This window comes from Streptopelia decaocto, assembly GCF_964273445.1.
Source record: "Streptopelia decaocto genome assembly, chromosome: 11".
In the NCBI taxonomy this organism is placed as follows: Eukaryota; Metazoa; Chordata; class Aves; order Columbiformes; family Columbidae; genus Streptopelia; species Streptopelia decaocto.
Genome location: NC_138666.1, coordinates 1,779,328 through 1,802,500, shown reverse-complemented (window position 1 = coordinate 1,802,500; position 23,173 = coordinate 1,779,328). Strand labels below are relative to the sequence as shown.

General features: G+C 39.1%; 1 protein-coding gene across 1 annotated transcript in view; it reads right to left on the bottom strand.

The window, feature by feature from the left end:
* Positions 1–23,173, bottom strand: part of NKD1 (NKD inhibitor of WNT signaling pathway 1) — a 268,072-nt gene that overhangs the window by 243,761 nt on the left and 1,138 nt on the right. The window lies entirely within an intron of this gene.

Sequence of the window (23,173 nt, the reverse complement as noted above, 5' to 3'; positions counted from 1 at the left end):
CATTAATGTTGCCCTTGGTAGAGTCACTTTCAAGTCAGAACATATGGAACTTCAGAAAGTAGAAATATCTTTGGCATGTTAATGCACTGGAATTTTCAAATTCTTACCCTCCATTAATAAAGCTGATACTGAAAATCTTTGTACAATGCATGTGATTCTAATGTGTACTGCATACAATATATGTCACAAGCAATAATGCAATTAAGTCTTACTTCTTTGTAGTGACACTTAGGGACTATTTGGATTAAATATAAATTTCCTAATCACCACTTCAGTGAAAAGATTTAGCCACTGTTTTGACATGGTGGAGCATATCACAAAGTATCTTGATCCTCACTTACTAGATTTACGCGGCAATGTCTTGGGTAAGCAACCACGATACACACACATCTGTTATCCTTCTTATTCAGACAACTCCAGAGGGAAATACTATTATACAGTGAGATTTTGAAAGGTAGAAAGGGAGTGAAGTATCCAGTTAATACTGATTTTCAGTCAGATGTCTGACCTTTGTAGCTTCAGAAATGCTCTCATAAATATGGTATTTTACAAAACAATGAAACCTCCTCATCTGAGACACTGGCCCATTCTGGCCAGCATCAAAAAAGGCCACATGAGGGGGTTCAAGAGTGTAATGACAGGGTCAGGGACAGAGGGGAAAAAAGAAATAAGGGGATGGCTGGGAATTTGTCTTCAAAAGGAAAGAAATACAGGCTAACATGGCGAAGATTGTAAAGTCATGCAGAATGTAAATCAGCCTGCTTTTTACCCTTTTCTTTAAACAAAAGCATTGTCCCACCCAATAAAATGGAAAGGAAACAAACCTAAGTTCTCCAAAAGCTGCATTTTTTCCACAATAGTGAATTGATCAATACTTACTCCTGACAGTGAAAAATTAAAACTTGGAATCAAAGACAGTAACGTTATTTCATGGAAGTAAATATTTCATTATTTATTTTTAGTACCACTGTACTTAGGGACTTAATAATTGAGAAGCTTCCATTTTCTATACCTTTTTGTAAGCTTTCCCCAAAACCTTACCCCCTACAGACACGCCTTTAATACCAGCCCCGTAAACATAAACTCGTTAGTTTGAAAGCAGATGATCTACCAGCACAAAGCACAGTACAAGTTAACCATGAAAATCCTGACGCTGAACCTCAGCAGGTGCTACAGCTTCCCCTAAATTCTGTGATGGAATTAATGCCCCCAATCTGGACATATCCGCATGCGTATTAGTCATTACGATAATCAATGACAACTGTATGACACTGCTTTATAGCTTACCATATTTTTGTAGTTATTACAAGAGAGTTTTTAGTGTAATTTTAAAAAATGAAGGAGGAAAATGTCAGGGCATACGTATTTCCTAATCACAAGGCAGCTTGGAAAATAATGTAAAGTTTACATCAGATTTACTTAATCTCTTTCATTTATGAAATAAGTTGGGTTGATAAAGGTGAGAGGTGCAGACATAAAGCACTTCAATGGCTGTGAGATCTTTGATGAATAACTGCTCTTAATTTCAATTAATAGTAAGAAAAATTGGCAAATATTAAGAAATTAAAAACTGAACATTATTAAGACAAAATGAATTTGTGGTCAGTGGCATTTCATGTTTTCAACAGTGACAAAGACAAAACATATAAATATTGAAAAAGTTTGCAGGTAACGAAGAATAGGTCCTGTATAGCCAATGAGAGAACAGATATAAACAAAGCCAAACGTGAGATTGTGTATCTGTGAACAAACAGGGGTGGTCATATTTATAGGATGGAGTATTCTGGAAAGCAGTAACTCTGAAAAAGAACCCTAAGGGCCATAAGAGGCAGCAGATAAGTTAATAAACGTGGGCTCCCTGGAGGGGCTGGACAGACGCGGAGATGAGGTTCTCAGGGACACGGCTGGGTTAATGGTTGGACTCGATGATCCTAAAGGCCTTTTCCAACCAGAATGTTTCTATGATTCTATACATGCTTAAAAGCATTGTGGAATTCTGTCTGTTTGGCTGTTTCTTAAAAATAAAGAAACAAATGTGCTTTTACAAGTAAAATCAGTAAAGCTGAAGGTAGGTACGCTTTCCTTAAATAAGGGCAAAACAACTGAACCAACTGATTTTTCACATCTTCAGCGCAGGCCAAGGAGTGTCAGAGTTTGCTGGGAGGTCACAGAACACCTGATATACTCATCTATGCTGTTGGGCAGGGTCATCACTACTATATACAGAACTAGAGGGTTCCCTGTTGTCAGGCAGATTATTGTTGAGAATTTCAGGATGCTTAGAGTAGTTAATTAAAGAGAAGCGCTGGGAGCACTGCGAGGCTATAAATTCCTCCCTCATAGCTTATGGGGCTCAGTGCTGGAACTTTCCATATGTCTGTTTTTAACTGGCATAAACTTGTTTTGACCTTAATCAGCATTTTAGACTAACATTACACAGGGAGGAGAGGACGAGAAAAGGAAGGGAAAGGTATTAGTCAAAGAGGCTTGCTTTAAGACATACACAATGGGGAGATCAGCACTCCTGATATATCCATTGCTATGTTAAAAGATACAAAGCAAAGACAACTTGGCATTTTATAATCTAACTGTTCTACAAGAACATAAATTAATACACATTTTGCAATCAAAGCAGCAAGCACTTGAAGAACAGGTTTGTTGTATCTGCAGGCATCAAATTTCATAAAACACATAAATTAACGAGTCTGTAGATTATTAAATGACAGTTGAGATGCCAGCTCTCCTTTTTTTATCATGGAAGATATTCCCAGGATCTGTGACATCTGTGGTGGCTAATCCCCCCTAGAGAAACTGCCATTCAAAGGAATTCACACTGTGGGGAAGGCACCAGCGGCACAATGTCAGCTATGGCTCGCCAAAGCTCTCCTGGATCCTCGGCTGCGGAGCAGAACACCAACGAAAAATGACAAGGTTGGTTTCCATATTTGCGTCGCAAAGAACAGCTTTATAAAGCCTGACTTTAAACTGCTTCGCTGGGGTGAAGATTTCCAACTTCTTTCACAGAAAAATCAAAATCCATATGCCACTGTTCTCATCTGGCATCCCGAATGCCTTGCATCCTTCAAGAAATGTTTCCAGTTGCTACCCACACCATTTTCAGAGGATGAATTAAACATGATTTTTTAAAATGTATTAAAATGGGATGATATTACTGTGAAATGTCACTGCAATCTCCCCAAACAAACTGCGTGGTTGACAAATGTATATGTTACTCACAAGAACTTGCTGTACCACTTCATCCGCGAAGTGTGGTCTTGCTTCCCTTCCTAAGTCACGGTCTGTCTTTCATTCCTGACCTCATTTCTGCTCTTGCTTCCTCTCATAAAACGCTCCAAGTTAAGTCCTTCTTTCATTCGATTTCTGATAATGAGACTATCATGATCTTTCTCTTTCTATCTTGCGCTTTTGGGTTGCAGATCTGGTACCTGCATTGCCCCGTTCTGACTTCAGCAGATCCAAGATGGGACAGACACTGCAAAGACAACAGGCAAGTGCTCCAGACCAAACTCTGGCAGTGGAAACAGGACTGCGAAAGAACTCGACTGAATTTGCATTCAACATGTGCCTCTGCTGGAAAGATTTCAAATAGGAAGCTATTTCTGCTCCATTACTTTTAGAAATAAAACTCCAAAAAGGGACATGACCTTTAAACATCTCATACAAGGAACTGTAAGGCTCAAACTCATTTATAAGCCAGGACTAAGTCTTTATAGTGGTATGACAGTCACTCCACACATGAAAACATCCAAAATACTTCATTGCTAAAGCATTAATCATACTTTCCACTTGCCTTGAAACACAGCATTCTTTCATCCTGAATAGCATCCCTGAAGTAATACTACATATTTTTACTTTGCTGTTATGATGAGAATAGCAATTACTGACTATGCACATAGTTTCCACTTATTTAGTCTAAATTACTCTTGAAAAAAACCACCACATTTTATACTAGCTTATAAGCTAGTAGCACATTTACCTCTCATATAAGTTAAATCAGCCACTATTTTTATCTGAATTGCAACAATATTCTAGCATTATATCATATCTCACTAGACCTTCGTTCTTTCCTTCAGTACATCAAATAATCCATCAATGAGTGCTTCACCATGCACTGTATAAAATCTAAAATAAAAGCACAATCAATTAGCACTGAGGAGGGAGAAGAAACTTCAACACAATCCCAAAATAATTAAATCATTAAAATAAAGGTTCAAGTGACACCAGAAGAATCACGTTTAAGGAAAGGCCGACATACGTCATTCTAAAAGAATACAAACAATAAAAATAAAACACTGACACAATTCCTGCTCCCCACAATCATCTAGGAAAGGAGATGCAGAGTCATTGAGTGGTAAACACTGTCATAACATCAGAATTACAGCTCAGTCCTCGCAATGTCTTCTGTATTCCCAGATACCATAATAGCTACTTTGGCAATAATCTGTCCCATTACCCTGAATTTGTTAAGCTGTATAACCACAAAACGAATACATCCAATGCCTCTCAGAAATACTAGATGTGTTGAGCACAGTGACAGTCCCAATGAGTGGTCGGTCCCTGAAAGCACCTGTCCTACTGCACATAAACACACAGCTTGAAAATCACATTTTGAGCCACTGAAAATAGGATTAGTTAAAGGTACAGGAAAATGTTCCGAGCCGTAACATCAGCAAAATGGAAAAATTCTGGTTTGCAGTTAGATGGTAAGATATTTTGGTCAAGGGCCGTCTCTCTGTAGGTAGCCAGAACACCTGGAACAACGAAACCTTGACCTCTACAGCAACAAAGCAGCCGCCAGAATACGTCAGACAGTCTTTTAATGTGCTATATTCTCATGTCAATCAAAACAACAAAAAAATTAGGTCTAAGGCTATCCATATCTATAACAAAGGCAGTAAGAGTTGTCACATGAACACCAATAAGCTGCTAATAATGTCTGATAATCACAAGGCATAAGAAATGGTTTATTCTACATGATGGTGGCGATGTTTTCTCTGTGTGATCAATGGGGATATAGATCCGCACAGTAGGTTCTCCTCCCTGTTAAGCAAATGTGTATCTGATTGTGGAATTAAGGCAATGAAATACAGCACTTTGGTTCCACACACAAGCAGTAGTTCCTACATGATCAAATCTGAAATCATTTCAGATATTCTTGCATTTATATCCAAATCTCAATGCTATACAGTATTGCTGGAAAACCAATTCTGACTTAAATGCTGAATAATACGCTCAAATAAAATCAGACAAAAAGGAGGCAGCACAACATTGATGTCCCAAGTGGTACAAGCTGTACGCGAAAGCCTTCTAGTTGTCTTCCCCATGTCTTTTAGGTGCACAAAATATGAGTTCATTCTGGCTCTTCCATACTCAACATCAGGCAGCTCCCTCGCAATGGGGTTTTGACCCACTGGTAGTCTTCTAACTTGCCTTCAGGCCAGCAGGTGCAGCAGCCACATGTCAGGACAACAGCAGCTCAATGGCCGTTTTTCCATGGCAGCCACCACTCGCAACACCATTTCTGCAGCCATGAAGCTCTAGAAGCTGGGCCAGGCAGACTGAGGTTTTCCTCTACGTTCAAATGCTAAACGCAGCCTGAAGATTTTCAGCAGAGTCACATGCAAATATATAAAGGCAACTTGAAGCAGCAGGAATTAAGCAGCAGGAAAGTCAAGGACAGAGGGAGAAAAGCCTGGAAATACATCCCTGAGAGAGAAAACAAGAGAGCAAGTGCACTTGCAAAACAAAGGGTCAGGACCTAAAAGCCAATAAATTATTTGCTGCCATATGATCCCAACCATATCTAGCTAAGTACTGTATGTATTGTCTGTGAATAAGAAACTGCTTTTATGTGTCTTTCCACATAAAAAATTCTTCTCTTAACAGAAACAACCTGTAGAACTCTAAACAAGTAATAAAGCTCTTATGCTATTAATATCCTGCATTTATGAAGTACCAGTTGTCATCAAGAATACTCAGTGTACCAGGCACTCCCAGAGAAACAGACCCATCGTAAAACATTCAGCAAGTGGTTGCATGATTAGTAAAGCACAGTGAAACATAAATCTGCATTTGACTAAAAATAAATAGGGAAGAAAGAATATAACCATATTCACTATCGACACAAGAAATTCCTACATCTCTCTTTTGGGAGATGTTCTTCCTAAGCACCCATGTGAATGGCTAACAATTTACGTGTTCCAATATATTTAGATAATATATTTCAAAAAAGCAATGTGATTCATCATTGCACCTGCAGCAGATGTAACACAGAACTCATACTGGGAAGTCACGTTAGCATTTTCCTTCAGGAAAAATTCTTTTCTCCAAAAGATCTAATACACTCACTCTAATACAATAATTGAGATACTTTAGGGGCTGCTCAATGGCAGTAGAGCTATCCAGAACTCCCCCTTCTACGCAAACACCACCCAACCTTCCCTCCTGTGCCTTTACATTAACTTGAGCCTTAAACAGTGGCCTCATCAGAAAAATCCTTGTTTGGGGACATCTTTATGGGCTTTCCATCACTTGGAGTGTCTGCAACTGTTCTTGCGAACTGCAGTATCTTGCATTTTGATAAACCGTGTGAGCCTTCTGTAGTCCCAGGGAACCATATTCCTCAGTCAAACAAACAAGAACCATCACTTCTAGGTACACTGTCCAGGACGGTTCTACCTAAACAGTCCCCATAAATAAATATCCTCTGCCCCAGAGATAATCAGTGGGACCAACCTGAGAAGGAAGGCTGATGTTATTCAGAAGTACTAACTAGAATCTGTGCTAAAATTAAAAAGGAACGCAACCACCCAGAGGTCCAATATAGTTGCCAACATTTTTCCCTTTCGTGTGTCCTCTAGAGGAGGAATCAAAACTGAACTGTAACCAGGAAACCAACATAATAGCATGAACTGAAGTTTCTTTCATCTAAAATGACCCAAAATGCCCTCCTGGAAAGAAAAAAAAAAAAGGCAAAAAGAAAGCTTGTCTTCCCACACCACTGCTAAATCTCTGGGTTAAAAATCCATGCAAATCTAATGCAATGAAGAAATGTGATGAAAATGAAATTAATGTACTTTTGTACATTTGAGGATTTGGAAGAATCTCCCTTTCTTTTGAACATATGAAATGAAAAGCTCCACAACACCCAGAAGGCTGTGAATAATTATTTTTACTAACAGGACTGCCAGAAATTTTTAAACACTTACTAAGCACAAGATTTCTAGATTAAAAAAAAAAAAAAAAAAAAAATTAACTTCTAAGTTTTTTTTCCCCAGATTCCTTTCCTCAACAGGCTTCACATAAAGAACTTACTTCAATTTTCCCCTCTATTAAAAATAAATGACATTAATAAAGCCAAAGAGGAGGCATTTCTAGTCATCTAAATTCTGCGAGGAAGCCTATTTATGCAGATGGATGTGGCAGTGAACAGTACAAATCATTCACAAGCGTGGCTGCAGCACTTCTGTTTGGGCCTCCCTTGTGAAGTAAATAATAAACTTCATTGACTTTTTGGACTTACTGGTACACAGGTGTCGCTCAATGGCTTATTTTCACAGCTGATACAAAATACATCTTCACCTTCTTTCTTATGAACTTTCAGTAGCTGAAGCTCTGCATCAGTCAATGGCAAGTGAAGGCTGCAGAGCCGAACTCAGAATAATTTATCCTTAAAGCCAAAAGACAGCTCAAATTCTGTTGGTTGCATTTAATCCTGAAGATTTCTAGAATACAATTGAGTTTTGAATTAATTTTGGCTAAAATACTCGAGGAATTGTGTTAACAAGTAACTGACACTTAACTGTTGGTGAACTACAGCATTCCTGAGAAGGAACAGTGGTCCTGTCTGTTCTGATTGTCTCTCTTGCTGGTCAGTAAATATTTCCATCAACTTCTATCTCTAGAACGTGTTGGCGTGGGCTGTGAAATCCAAGCCTGACATGAGAATTTAAGTATTTTTAAGCTCTGTAAAAGCAGTTCTCTTAGGTGGTATTACCAAATCAGCAGCTCATCCTGCCTGCAAATGCCTTGAACCACACACTCACAGAATAAGCTTTCTTGCTTTAAGGAAAATAACACAAGGCCTACAATCAATACATGTTACAATCTGTTTCTAATACAAAGTGGCTTGAAATCTATTAACAGAACCTGACCTTGTTTCAAGGTGTGAAGAATAATGCATTTAACTGAAAAGGTTATTATTTAATTAGCTGCCTGTTGGCTAAGAGAAGTCTTCACATTTACTCACTCCCCAATTCAGCAGAATGAGGAGCACACCCTCACCTCATTAAGCCATATACTTTTTTTCCTTCGGTTATAAATGTAAAGGCTCCAGGTATCTAGCTGGTTCATGCAGAAATTTGTCAGTGAATAACCACAGAAGAATTAAAGCAAAACAAGTTGTCTGTAGTCAAGAATAGCCCGTGCAACTCCTTGACTATAAAATGAGATGTATAAAACTTGAAGGACATTCAAGTCAACTATTCACCTGTGTAAACCAGGTGAAAGCATTGGCACTGTCAGCTGGATTTCAACTCCAAATTTAGCCTAGAAAAACAACTGCTCTGGTTTTTCAAATCAGTTTGTGAAGGTGTATGGATAAGCATCTTCGATGGAATGATACGGTTCTAATGGAAGTCTGAAATAGCCTGAGCAGACTGCTAAATATGTCATTGTGCTAAAGAAATGCTGCATTTTTCTGAAATGCTTTAACACTACAGGGATATGGACAGGACCACGAGTAAGGTAAGGTCAATAAACATTGCCTCCCTTTTGAGAAAGCTGTTTGCTTCTTGTTATCTTCATCTTTAATAAATGCTTGGATTCACTTTATGTGTTATGCTTCTTTTCACAAAATAGGGCTTATTTTAATCACTTTGGTGGGACACCCTATGACGCTCCAGGGAGGAAGGTGTTCAGGCATTGACGAGCAGCTGTACAACATCTGCAGGTTAATTTTAAAGACCAGAGCCATATTTAATCTTTATATATCCAAAGAGTAGGATAAACCAAGAAACAGTTATGTGTGTATCTAGATTTTTTTCTGTAGTTCTCCTGAACACGGCATTTGCCTAAGTAGGAAATTGTAGTGAAATCAGAAAATAATCTAAAACCAACTTGCATAAAGCTGTTCTAGTTCACATCCTTTGATTTTTAGCAGACATTATCATTTCACAGAGGAGGCTGATGTGGCCCCCAGTGAAAATGAGTTTGACACCCCTGGATTAGAGGGAGAAAAAAATAAGTGTAACGAAAGGTTTCCATGAGATGTGGGGTCAGACGATACCTCTCCTGGAACTGTTTTTTCTGGACAAAGCTGCAGCCGCGCTCCTGACGTGTGCTGGAGCCAACCAGGCTCTGTGATCAGTTGTGTTCCCTCTCCATACTGGGCCTCTATCCCTCCCCTCTCGCCATAAATCCTCATCCCGCCACTCCTTGACAAAGTTGATTCAATATGGAGCATCTCAATGTGCTACTGCATAAACACTTACTTCATTTTTATTGAATAGCATGGAAAAATATGAATTAAAACATCTAAACAGTATTTACTTATGTAGGAAACATCATTAAATATTCCAGTACCTGGAAACCATTAAGAATTCCATGTAAGAAATCTCCACAACTGCACCGTAAAATTGCACCCCCTCCTGCCCCAAGACAATAAGAGCAAACGCCATAGCCAGCGGTGCACGTGCAATTCCACTTTTGAATTCTGAACCCTGACTCTCTTGAAGTCATGCTTAACTGCTATGTTGAGCTGGGGCCAGAGGACCCAAATTAACTATTATTAGTTTTGTCGGCACTGTTTAACCCCAAAGCCGCATGCCGGTTTGCAGTTGACCATCAGGGGATGAGGTGGGCAGCTAATAAAACAGAAGCTGTTGTAAATCTCAGGTAGAGCGGCTCCTGCTGTTCCTACGGCCACCCAGCAAAATAAAGATGTGGCTGCAACACAGACCAACAAAACACTCTGCAGAGACTACAGGTGAACAGAGCCCACATCACCCCTTGCTGCCTTAGTTAGAGGGACCCATACAGGACACAAATGCAATTTCATTTGGGTACTGATATTTATAGACACTTAATACCCCTTCACTTCTGCCATCTATGTGTACTCACACCAATCTACTGATTTCTGTTCCTTTTTGGCCATGAGGTTGGCTTAGCAATAAGCCTCCGGAAAATATAGTTCCATTTTTCACCACGTTGTCTGTTGCTGCACTGGCATTATTCCCTTCCCGTGTTTTATATCGCAAATTATGTCAGAATAATAATGAATCGAATCAAAACACAGAATGACAGTGTTTACCTGACGTGAACATGCCCTGAGAGTGAAATTAGACTTGCTAAAATGCACATGCATAAAACCTTCAGCATTTATATACATCATTTAGTATTCTTAAATATATATATAGAAGTACATATTGTTATTGAAGTGTACTTCAGGACAAAAATGAAACTATGTTCGACCTGCTAAAAGTTGAGTGTTCAACAAAAATTAGTTTTTACATGCTCTTGTATCATTATTTAAGCCTTAATGGGTTTTTGCTACTTTGGCTTAATTCTTCTCCTCAAGCTTTGCTTGCTGCTTTTCTCACAACTGTTACAGAACTTGACAATTTCCAATTATCTGGGAGCTTTCTTCCCCTGTTTGCTCCATATACAAGGACATACTCAGCTATGGTCCTTCTTCCTAAGCAATTTCTACTTAAAACCTTGCTATTTTCCTCCATTTCTTCCCTGGTTAAGTCTGTCAAACAACAACATTTTAAGTATATTACCTGTCATGTTGCAGTGGTTGGTATGTGAACATATATTTGTATTCTTATGGTAACTCAAATGAGTGGTAAATATAGTCGGGTAGAAGTGAGATCCCAGCACTTCCTAACAACCACAATTGCCTAATTTATAAGAACCTGATGATCTTCCAGCCTCATTTAAGTTATAGTCTCCTTTATTTTTATTCCTTCACACTATTAAAAGCCAAGCATATAAATGGGGGGAAGGAACTGAAGCGATCCAAACGATACAGAAACATGTTAAAATGGTATTCATCAGTCCTTCAGTTCAATATCCCCCAAACGATCCTCTCATTCACAGTGTCTGTGATGTTACCATCTTTAATCCTTTTGCACATCCAGACTAGATTCTATGACATTGTCTTCTGTGTGACAAGAACAAGACAAAATAATATATTTTAGTACGACTTATCATAAAATATTCATTTTGATTTAAACAGGAAAATAAGCAACCTGATTGGTAATCAAAACATTAGGACATTGTAACTTTAGCTTATTTTATCCTGCAATTCTTCCAAATATTGTTTGTTTATAGCAATAAAAATAAGCATCACAATGAGCTAGATAAGAACCTTTTAGGCTGATTAAATAAACCCAGTGCTATTTTATCTTAAAAAAGCCATCAGACTTGCAAAGAAAATACTCATTAGTACTTTGAAAACCATGTTATGCTACACTTGCATTTAATAAGGTAACAATTTACATTTATGCAGTACCTTTTATCCCAAAGCAATTTACAACTTACAGCCAGAGATTATCACTTCATCTCCAGTGAAACTTGGCAACTGTGAAGTGTTGCTCTGTACTATAAAGCAAGAATTCTGGTAGGGAACAATAAATATAAGGTTTCAGTCGAATAAGTATGACTCTTATATTTATGCCTCCAATTAAATCAAGCAAAAGTGTTAAGTTAATTTTCTGAAGTTGCATTGCCATTTTTATCTAGCGCCCACTTGCAAAATGAGAAACGGGTTCTATAAAAAGCAGAAAAACGTTTGCACTGCCCCTTATAGATTATTTGAAATAAACATTTCCAGCAATATTGCGGGTCTAGCAAGGACTCTGAAAGTGCCATCTAATTATGGTAAAACTGCTTCCTGAACTGCTGCTGATGTTCCACTTTGGCAACAGCTCTTAGGAGTAGCTTGAGATCAGGAGCTACATTCAGAAATCTCTCTAATGTTCAGATATTTCAATAAAGACAAGGGTTAAGAGAAGACACCTTCTTGCCCAATCAGGCTGTGGAACCACCTGCCACAAGACAGGGTAAAAACCAAAACATGCGCTTCAAGCTTCCAGTGATATCGGATCATTCCATCCTCAGCATGCAAGACAAAGTCCTTTGGAGAAATAAACGTTCAACAGCAGGATGTAACATCAGGACATAATGATGGCACCACACATTTAACTTGCCTGATACAACCCTGTGTAAACTTTCACAACCTATTAAGATAAGCCATTTTTAGCCTTAGTAGTCTCCTTCGGAGACAAGAAGGGAAAGAAGGGTTTACACAAATCTACCCAAAAAGTCCATTCCAATTCAAGACCAGAATGTGGTGCTGTGATTCAGGTCACTTTCTACTAAAACGGGAGATGAGGAAATCACAGCAACGAGAGGGACATCTCCTCAGAACCAGGCGGTGACAGACCCGGACAGATCACTGATCTGATGGATTTCCTTTCATAGCATACAGAAAAATCCTGTGAGATGTGGCCGTATTGTTGTTTTCATGTTTTAAATCAATAGAAAGAATGAGTAAAGCACCAATTGATCATCTACTGTGAAAAGATTTGCAGCAACACTTAAAGCAGCAATGTGAATATCCTGTCAGAGCGAATCATAAAGCACGCATTTCCATATACATCTCAGAGTGAATTCTTCATGCAGCCTGACAAGGCCGTTTTGAACTGATCACGTCCTGTTCTTCTCGGACACTCATGCATAAACACTTGGCACAACAACATTAACGAGCAATGACATAAGGAATTTAGGTCTAGCCAAACAGACCCTATCTGAACAGTAACATGCTTGAATCCTTAACTCCTTCCATCACTTCCTTGAGCAAAGGACTGATTTTTTTTCTTTAAAGGTGACAAAAAATTGATCATGATGTTGTCATTTAGTACATTTTTTCAGCAAACCCTCTTAACAGAAGAGCATAATAAGAGCGGAGCCACATTCCTCCCCTCAGAGCGCATCATCTCCCCTCTTGTTCCACATCAGGCTAGTTGTTCACCAAGACTTTGGAAGAACTAAAACCAAAGCAGAGTTCTAGTAAGTCAGCCTAGCCAGACCAATCTCTCATAGTTTTCATTTAACTTCATTTCCTTTCTTCAGCTGCCAATTTTCTGATCCCAGCCAATCTCTTGCAAACCATCTATATTCTACCGAGCGGGTTCAGAGAGGAAAACAAAAAAAACCCAAAGTTTAACCCAAAAGTTCTTAGTAACTTCTACATAGTAATTTCTACAAGATTCATAGCCTGCAACAGATCCTTAATATTTGGATATTGGAATAGTATTATTTCAGTTACATATGATCAGCAATCTAAAGGATCAGTAACCTTGAGGTACACACTGTTTATGCTGCTGTCCTCCAAGATTTCACTCAGAAAACACAGTTGTGGAGGATATCACAGGGGCTATAGAAGTATGCTGCGAATTGTGTGTTCCCTATCCACACCACATCGTTGCTCATCAATACCGCTTGGAAGCTTCAGGAGCTAACGTGCATGACATAAGGAGCGCAATTATCTGCCAGCTGGCTCACTATGGGAAAGTTAAATATATTTCAGGTCTGATTTATGGAAAAATCTGGGGAGTTCTGAAGGTTTTCCAGCAGCACATGATCCAGGAGGTCATCACACAGAATCCCAGAATGTCAGGGGTTGGAAGGGCCCTGGAAAGCTCATCCAGTGCAATCCCCCCATGGAGCAGGAACACCCAGATGAGGTTACACAGGAAGGTGTCCAGGCGGGTTGGAATGTCTGCACAGAAGGAGACTCCACAACCTCCCTGGGCAGCCTGGGCCAGGCTCTGCCACCCTCACTGAGAAGAAGTTTCTTCTCAAATTTAAGTGGAACCTTTTGTGTTCCAGTTTGCACCCATTGCCCCTTGTCCTATCACTGGTTGTCACCGAGAAGAGCCTGGCTCCATCCTCCTGACACTCACCCTTTATATATCTGTAAACATCTACACCAACAAGCAAGATAAAACAGAGATCAACCATCACTGATGCTGTCTGTCTCCCGAAGCCAGGAGTACGCTCCACAGTGATTTAAAGGGTAAGCCTGTCCTTACAGATCTTAGAGCCAACGTGGGAAGTTCTCACTTCAACTACACACTCTGGATTTACAGAGGAACATAAGAATATGATACAGATAAATTCACCTCAGCCAAGGTCCCAGCAGGTTAGCAGCCCCTCGGACACTTGCAAGTACCTGCTACTTCTTTTAGTACCTAGATTGGGTACAATCATCAGCGACAAGGCTAAATCAGGTCTTCAATTTAATGTGAACAGCCTTGGCCTAAATTTTCTTCGTTTCTAGGCTGTAGGCTAAAAAGCCAAATCAAACTCAAGCCAAACACCAGTCAAAACATCTTTTTTCCCTTCCGCAATCTGAAAATGCAACTTAACTGTTACTTCAATGTTTCTGTCAAGTAGGAATGAAAACTTCCTCTATTTTCCTTGGTTTTTTCCTTTCCTCCAGAAAAGAAAATTCTGATTACCATTTCAGAACAATTGTTTGACAAAAACTGACATTCCTTAATGCAGGGGTGTCGAAATCATCTTCATCGGAGGCCACATCAGCCACACAGTTGCCTTCAAAAGGCCGAATGTCATTTTAGGACTGTATAAGTAGGAGCAGTGGGCCCCACTGAGCATGGAAAATGTTGACTTGTGCAAGAATTTGCAGAGCAGCATTATACTGATTCTTTTATCCTCACTCTTCTCCCCCGACATGAACACCGGTGTGTGCAGTACAAATTTTTGTCTCTGCACACACTGCTTGACAGAACCTGCCAAGCTCAAAAGTCTTGCGCCTATTCAAAGCAGTTTGGACTAAAAGGTAATGGAAGGCCGGACCTTTCATTCTTCTTATTGCATGGAGAAAAATAAATGGGCCCCACCAACCTGATCTTCCACACATTATCCTTTGTTTTGTATAGCGTATATATGTTTTTGGTAAGTGTATGTGTTTCAGCATCACGGTGCAGCTCATGCGGATCTCTGGCAGGTGCAGCATTTGCAGGAGCCTGCACGGGACTGTGGGTGCCCATCACCCCGCTTTCTGGCCATTGCTTTTGTGGTTCAAAGCACCCCAATGCCACAGCTTCTCAGCCATCTGGATAAAATATTATACAACGAGTTGAGGAGAAGCTGCTGTACGTGTTGTGAATGTGAGGGACGCCAGGCTCCAGCAGATGAAAACCAAAGCTGTCACTAAAATCATACGCAGGGTGGGGACCATGGATTCCGTGTGGCCTTCTCCATTTTAAAATTATGTATTTTCTACTGTGAACTGGTTCCGGATTTCTGAAGCAACTAACAGACCGTTAAAAGCTTGAATGCAAATACCTTCAGTAAGATAAAACCAGATTTATCCTACAAAATGTACTTGACTACCTGCTTGAAATTAAAGGTCTTTAAAAAGTAATTGTTCATGGTAATGTCTTGTACCATGTTTAATTGGATAATAAGCAAATAAAAATAGTCTATTATGTACCTTTCCTGGACTTGGACATGACAGATCCGTTTTCCTTTGCATATTACACCACCAAGTGGCCTAGTGCTCTTATTTTTTTCTGTTCACTATGTTTCCTCTAGATAAACCACTATACAAAACAAAATAAAATGTAAAAGCTGAATTGCTACCCAAAATAAAAAACTAACCAGAGCATAACCTCAGAGATTCAGCTGGACACTTGGATTAAACTTTCTCCTATTATAGTACAAGTCCAAATTTAATACAAGTGTAAATTTGATTATCTATTTCTCCTCTTACAGCAACCTAAAACTTATTAGGATAAGGTCCATTTCCACTTTTATTTGGGTGATATATGTGTCTAATGGAGTAGTCTGCTGCGTCTGCTATGAACACAGGCATTTTCAGGTACTTCATTAAACTTAAAATAGGACATAGGTAACTAAAATATATATTAAAAAATTGGTTTAGGACTTCAAACAAAGTCTGGCCATGCAAGTGAATCAAGGACATTCAGAACAGGTTTGTAATACCTTAATTGAATGAGCAAAGCTTGCGGGTGCTTGAAATGAGCAGGACTACACATGAGTGAGGGCAACAGGATCAGACTCAGAATCACTACTAAATATAACTTGGTTACAGCTCCAAAAAATATATCGTTGCATCAATCAGATAAAACTAGAGCTCAAACTTTCCATATTAATTTTCAGTGTCTAAACATACCCTGCTACAGGGCCACATGGCTTTATCTGGAAACCTGTTCCACATTTAGACAACATTCAGTTCACTGTTTAAACAATGATGAGCTAGAATTTTTATGTTAAAATAGTGTATTCCTTAAGCTATCTTACTAAGGGTATCTTCTTAAGAGTTAAATACTCCTCCACGCCTGAGGGAGACAGTATGATCAGCACGATTATAGCAACTGCCAATGTTTCAAACGCTGCAGAAGGGCAGTAGCCAGGCTGCATGCAGCACTCACATGGATTTGAGGCAGACATGCACACAAGTGGAGCTGCTTCTCTGCTGCGTGGCTACAAGCATCCAGCAACCACAGAAGGGAGTCCACTCCATGACAGGTGCTGCCCTAAACAACTCGGAGCAAGCTTCAAGTAGAGGAATATAACTATCTAGCAAAGTAAACAACACAACAGGATGCAGATTTCAACTCTACACACTCAGGTATACAAGTGTGATTTGCGTTCAGAAAGGACTCGCTAAATGGAAAGAAGGAGGAGAGGGAATGAAGATAAAACAGGCAGGGCTGGAACAGGGCACCACAGGACACAATACTGAAAAATAGGCTCTGCCAGTGACTTCTCTGCTCCTGAAGAGATTACCTGCTGCTGCTAAGGCAGGCTTCGGTTCCAACTCAATCACTATTGAGGTTTCTCCCTTCTTCTGCTCCAAATCCTCCACTTGACTAGGGAGAAGCAGAGATGATGGATAAATCCCGTTTCTCCATCCATCTCCACTCATAGGGGAAGCTATGTGGATCCAGCTGAATCCTGTTGACTTTTCTCAACCTGTGCAGCAATAGCAGCCAAGAACGAAGGCCATAAATGCTAAAATTTAACGTAATTTCATGCATGTCTGGCAAAATTCTCGCTATTTTAGTTCAGAGGTGTGCAACAAGGTATTTCTTCAGGTGCATAAAATCACTTCAAAAGAGAGTTATTAAAAGAGATGCCCACAGGATTTGAACAAGGTCACAGGAAAGATATTTACAAAACACAGACTTATTCAAATACACACACACACCCCCCCCGCTAACAGCATGATCAATATGACTGCTCTACAGATAATACGATAATCATCCATAATTATGACTGAACTGAAACCTTATCATAAAGTTTATCGCAGTCTTAAGGATCCTGGGGTAGAAACGAATAATTGTCTATTATCATGAGTAAATGAATTAGGTTTGCTTTTCATAGACAAAATAAGGTGTCATTTCTTCACCACTAATGATTTACAGATGGGAATTACCACCCCCACAATATGCAGCACTTCAGCGCCAAAGTAAAAAAGAGAAAATGCACCATAATGATGAGATGGTCTGTTCAAACTAAGGTAAAACTTCCATCTGTCAGGCTATACACGTTAGAAATGACAACATCCCTTTAATATTCACAAAATCAAGAAAATAGTCATAAGGAATCTTTCAGCTCATGAATGATTTAAAAGTCTTATTGATAATAATACATAGAATCAGTAAAATATTGCCTACATTCTTTTCTTCAGCCATACATGTTTGGATATTTTTAGAAAGGTGTGCTAGTGTAAAATACCTGTCTGTCACAAAACTGTTTACCCCAATGTTTCTGTGTGTGACAGACAAACAGGCTTATGAAAAACTCCCCGTGACTTTAGCATCCCAAGCTTCTATATGATCTACGCTCACGGAAACCTGCTCCCAAAGGTTTTAGCGCACTTATCTCCTGTGCTTTGCAGTGGTCTGTGCCTCCTTCTACCTCTTCCTACTGGACTACACTAGCCATTAGAGCAACTGGGTTCCACCAAGCTTTTTATATCTCTGTTAAGAAATTATAATGGTTATGCTATATAAACACTGATCACAGACAAACCCACAAATGACTCTGCTTATTGCATCCTTCTTTGCTCAACATTTTTAAGAAAAAAACTATGGCAAATTAAATAATTACATTATTTGATGTCTAGTTAAATGAACGTATACCAATATGATCTTACAGTATCCACAGGTCTCAATCCAAGCTCTTTAAGAGATGGAAGAAGGTGTGTGTGAAAATATTTGGACATGTATTTTCAAACATTTTCTCCATTACTCTTAGTGGCTAACAGTGGCAGCAACACGCATTATTGTCTCTCATTCTTAAATGCCAGTTGCTATAGAAACTTGACACTGATTAAGATGAGGAACATGATCCTCAGAAAATATGCAGTGAACTGCAATTATTAATCCTGCACATTCAACCAACGAGAACGAGACCTTGCATTTCTAATATCAGTCATAAAACTCTTCATGGGCGTACAAATGGCACTTTAGAAATGATGCCCAAACAGACTTTTTCTGAATATCATACGGGGAAACAATGTGACCTGGAGCAGGTTTTCATATGCTGACAGTTACTGCCAGCTATTTGCTAGCGAAAAGTATTTCAAAGAGCACAGGTAAGAGCTTTCGAAGCAACTATTCAGAAGCAACTGTTGACACAAAGGTTCTTACCCCAGCCCAGCTCTGTTTTTTCATGTACATAAGCTGCAAGAAATTTCCTTCTTACTCTGTGATGCAGTTCTGGAATCTATTCAGTTGACACCGAAAACATCTCTGTTCACATTAGCAAAACACACGCGCACTTCACGCACTTCGACTTGCAGTCAGGATAAGCATTCTACCATTCTATTGCATTAGCAAAAATCACATCGTTTCAGCTGACACAGGGATCTTGTCACCAAGCTACATGTAAAACAAGTAACAAAAAAAACTCTTAACCTTCCAAGGTGACAACATCATATTTTGAGGCTCAAAGTAACATTGTCTTTTTTGTTGTAATTACTAGAATCTTCTCTATTTGCATTCCATCAACCAGAGTGTCTTTTGCTCAAAAACAAATAATGCAGGAAGGATAAATTTACTGCAAAAAGCCACATATAAGAAGTAATAGTCTCTACCATCCACTCCCAAAACAAAGTTCTTGAAACCAAACCCAAGTTCCTGTAACCTTTAGAAGAAACAGAAGACCTCTCATCTATTTAGTCCTGCCACAAGGCCAGATTGCACATTAATTTGGGAATATAAAAGAAATACCTGTTGGTATGGAGTATTAACAGCTAACAGCTTCCTTTTCAAAAATCTGATTTTGTTATGCGGAGAGCTGTGTTTTACAAACTGTATTATACAGTTTTCATGATACTTCTTATATACTTCCTTATATAGAAATTTACTATATGATACGTCTTAACAGAAATTTTCTATATAATACTTCTGACATAGTTTCTAGATAATTTTGCATACAAGTGAATAATGTTATAATTAAATTACACTTTGGTAGACTCATTATCAGTATATAGCACACATCATGCAAAAAATCTTAAAATAACTAGCAGCTAATTTACTCTGCATTAAAGCCTATTCATGGAAAACCCACAATTTCTACACAAACAGAAAATAACGAATGACATGCAGAAAAATTATACAAAGAAACTTCAGGTACATTTTTATTTTCTAGCGTGAGTTGCGGACTATTAAAATAAAAGAAATTTGAACACTCCAGTAATCTGACATATTATAGAGGGTCTTGCTGTGTTTGTAATCAAAACACATGCTTCATGAAACAGATTTTTTAAACCTATACAATAAACCTACCAATAGCTGCCCTCAACCTTGCTCAAATTTGTCAATGTCAGTGCAACTATACACCAGGAAAACTTTTTTGAAGGAGAAAAGAAACAAGATGTTTGACATCTAATACCTTGTCTGTTAAAGGTAGTTTGTTCAGAAGAAAGTTAAAGCCCCTCTGCAAAAGTCCAATGGAAATCAAACCCCAATGTGTGATTTTAATTACAAGGCGAGAATAAAACTTTCTGTCGGTCATGTGCAGAGTGTACAGTTGAGATAGTTACAAGTTTTCCTCTGCATTGTGATTTAAATTAAAGGAAAATGAAGAGGAGAAGAGGGAAAAGGGAAATAAGAGAAAAAAGGGGGGAAAAGGAAGAAAAAGGAGGAAAAATTAGGAAAGTATGGTATGGTAAGATGAAATGCTCCACCCCTCAAGTAATGATGCAAAATCTTACACCTCAAAGTGAGGTTTATACCACAGTTACTTCAAATCCGAGTGACAAGAATGCCATAGAACATATTACGCTATATATACAATGTATTCTTGCTGTGTAGGGATTAATTTTGGGATTGGCCTATACAGGGAAAAAAAAAAAAATCTATGTTTTAAGTTGGTAAAAGCTTTGACATTATTTTCCTAGCCACAGCAATTTAAAGCAGCAGAACAGCACATTCAGGGAGGATTACGAAACCAGAATTTTTGAATGGGTATTGCATGCCAAGTTGGGTCCAAATCATAAAGTCTACAGAGAAGTCAGCAGAAGACTCCATATGTCTGAGAATCAGATGTTCAAGGAAATTAGCAGGTTGACAGTGTAAAATGTATATTGTTTGAATGTGGGGGTTTTATTTCTAGGGTTTGCTTACACCGTATTTCCAAGTATTTTTCTATAATGATAGTATGTAAGAGATTTTATTTTAATTAAGGTTTAAAATTGCAGGTAAGTTCATGATTCCAGTAGATGGGAATATTAAACAGTGTGAGACTTGAAATAAACTGACAAAACCATTCAGCCTTCTGAAGTCTGTAGCTCTGTCTGTACAGCCGGTTCTGCTGTGGCACCAGGCACACATTGTACCAGCAAAGCTTTAGCGATCTCCAGTCAGCTCTGAAAACCCCCAGACTTCAGTTTTACAGGCCAAAAGTATCATTTGTAAACAATGAGATTCCTTGTTGAAAAATACCACCTTATTTGAAAATATGAAAAACTATTGCTAGGAAGTGGGAAGTCAGAGCAAGGCCTCGTCACTGGATGGTAATACAACAAATAACTTTTCAAACATGTAAAAGAGAGCTGTTGCAAGTCACATCCAGCCTCTGTGTTAATTTGTAGGACATTCAGAACTTGCATCTTTCCTCTTCGCACAACTGAATTCCCCTGAAGTTGAAAGGACTGCCCCTGCTCAAGGCTGAAAAGATATAATGTACTTGAAGAGGAGGCAGGTAGGAGATTCCTTTTGTCTTCCCCTGGTGCTACAGGTAACAGCAGAGCCAGCTGCATATGCAGGAATGTGGGCTCGTTTCTCAAGGAAGTGACAGGAGCCACCAGCGACGCTCTCAAATATCGCTGAGAAACGCAATATCTTCTCTTCCCAGGCTGAACTGTGCTTTGAAAGGCTGCATGAGTGGTTTTGAGAGGAAAGAAATACCAATCTTTTAATTGGAAAGGAGAGCTAGAGACGAGGATGTGTATTCTAGGTACATGTGCATGCCCTAACAGTTAAAAAAAAAGTATCTTTGATCCACGGGATGTTATTGAACAAGACACCGACAAAGGGCAGCAATATCTCACATAACTTGTTTGTGTATCATTGTCTCAAATCTCATTAAATTCAGGACAAGAGTAGTCAGGAAATTTCAGAGTAACAAAAGAACAAATGGTCTTGCCATATAACATTTAAAAGAAAAACCTTAGAAAGTCTGCCAGTCCTCTTGTGGGAATAAAGGATATAGCAACTTTTTTTTTCATTCCATAAAACGCTCTTTAAATATTTACTAGTCTTGTATTTTCTACATGTGGCCACATCCCAAGCAAAAGCCCTCTACCTCTCACTGAAGTATGCTTAAGAACATTCACTGCATATGTAATAAGAGTATTAAAGGGTCCAGATGTGAATTAGAAAAACAACTGTGTCTATTATAGCTGAATTTCAAACTACTGGAGTAAGATCAAGCAGGAAAGTTGTGGTTTATTCCAGAGCACCACCCACACAATTCTCTGAGTAGGTTACCAAATGACAGTAAATCTAACTAGTAAAATGCAAAACAAAGCTGTCGCATCTGATTAAATTCCCAGTGACTGGGTAGACAACATACAAGAGATTTTCTCTACCTTCTCAAACTTCAAAATAAACCTTATGTAGATTTACAGCCACATATGCCAGAAACTTCTAATTAACAACTATTATTTTCTTTGGCTATAAAATATCACATATGATTCAACAAACTTGAGAAATACTTACAGGACAATTGTACAGGAATAAAATTAAAGCTTCTCTTTTGAAAGAGATGCAATTTATTTTTGCACTTAAAACTCCAGAGAAATGACATTTCAAGACTTTACAGAACAGGTGATAGCAGAAAGCAACACCTACAATGTTGTTGAAATGGCAATGACTGCGGTTTAAGCGGTATCAGCAAATGCACTATAAGCTTTGAAAGACTATATGATCAGTGTTACATATAATTTTGAAAACCATTCACTTGCTTTGGGAAGCACTGCCAAGTAAGGCAAATGTGTTAACTTCCGCTGTTTCTAGGAGGTGCTTATTTCCATCTAAGTTACTTTTAACCTGTAATGGACAACACACATGTATTTTTCTTAAATTTAAAACCTGATTATAAAGGATTAGCTTTGAAGACAGGCGAGCACATCTAGGCGCTCAGGCTGTAGGGCTGAGGATGCCCCAGCCCGCCCAGGCTCACCTGTTATTGCTGTTTGTCAGGGCGCAGGACAGACATCCTATAACCATCACACAATGTCCTGGCTTGGAAGAGACCCAACAAGGAGTCCAACTGCTGTCCCTGCACAGGACACCCCACAGCTCACCCCGTGTGTCTGAGCACGTTGTCCAGTCTCTTCTTGAACAGTCAGGTTGGGGCCGTGACACCTCCCTGGGGAGCCTGTTCCAGAGCTCCAACTGTCCCTTCCATCTGTACAGACCTCTGTGAATGCTCGGCCCTTCCTCAGGCGTAACAGCCCCTGCTCTTCTCACTGGCACAAATTTAGGCGCAGGTTCTCAAACTTTGAGGACTAGCAGGCTGCTGGTAGCGGCCTTTATCCCGGGCTGAGGGGCCACCACAGGCCACAGCCAGCCCCACAGGG